We start from the raw sequence: 1,414 nt of genomic DNA, 5'->3' as shown, positions 1-1,414 counted from the left end.
GTTTTCAAGTGGAAGCGTCATCACATTTATCCCTGTTTTCCCGTGGAAGGTCACAAATGCTATCAATATGTATTTTCGTAACATTCCTGCTGAGCTTGTATCCAAACTTCCCACTACAACCGCCGTTTTTCGCCTTACATGAAGAGAAAAAAGGGTAAGTTTCACTTTAATAAAGTCAATGAAGTTGAAGTGTTCTTATTGCTAGAAAATATTGATACCAGGAAATCAATTGGGGTTGATAAGGTCCACCCTTTTCTGTTATCTTCTGGTTCGCTGGAAATATTTAAACCATTGACACATATTATAAACTTGACACTTGAACAAGGTATATTTCCTGACAGTTTAAAAATTGCCAAAGTCATACCGATTTTCAAACAAGGATCTCGTCTTTTGTGTAATAACTACCGGGCTATCTCAGTTCTACCACCACTAAGTAAAATATTTGAGAGATGCATTCTTAATCAATTAATGTTCTATTTTACTATTGAAAATATCTTAATACCTAACCAATATGGTTTTAGATCTGACAACACTACAACTGACGTCTGTTTAGTAGATTTAATAGAGGAGATAACGTTAGCCCTTGATGAAGGATGTTATGCTGTATCCCTATTTTTAGATCTAAGTAAAGCTTTCAATACAGTCAATCACTCGAGTCTGTTGTCTAAACTAAATTTTTATGGTATAAGAGATGTTGAAAACCAATGGTTTAGCTCCTATTTAATCAAAAGGAAGCAAAGAGTGTATGTTAACGGAGCTGAGTCTAGTTTTCTTTCCGTAAATTCAGGAGTGCCACAAGGGTCGATCTCGGGTCCTTTTCTTTTCTTAGTTTACAAAATTAATGATATAGTAAATGCAACTAATTATTTCTCTTTAAGACTATTTGCCGATGATACCTCCTTGACTGCGACTGGTAGGAATCTTGATGCATTGCTACACCTAATAAACTCTGAATTACCTGCTATTTATGACTGGCTATGCTCAAATAAGGTAACTTTAAATTTAAGTAAGACAAAATATGTAGTATTCCAACCACGGCAAAAACTTAATGACAAATTTATACACCCCTCTTAAACTAGCGGATCAGTATCCTGAGCAGTCTCACAGTGTTAACTACTTAGGATTAATTATTGATTGTTCCCTATCATGGCACCATCATATCGATTATATTAGTAGTAAAATCAGTAAAAGCATTAAAATTATTGCAAAATTAAAACGTCATGTAGCCAACAAATCTTTAACAAGTATCTATTATGCACTTATATATCCTTATTTAACTTATGGCTGCGTATTGTGGGGTAACTACAAAATAACTACAAAGCTGCCATATCTCAAGTGGTAAAGCTGCAAAACAAAGCTGTAAGAATCATCAATGAGGTACCACTTCGTGAGCATATTACTCCCCATTATGTAA

The sequence above is a fragment of the Montipora capricornis genome, chromosome 1, assembly GCF_036669925.1.
Source record: "Montipora capricornis isolate CH-2021 chromosome 1, ASM3666992v2, whole genome shotgun sequence".
Lineage (NCBI taxonomy): Eukaryota > Metazoa > Cnidaria > Anthozoa > Scleractinia > Acroporidae > Montipora > Montipora capricornis.
Note: the sequence above shows the minus strand (reverse complement) of the source record.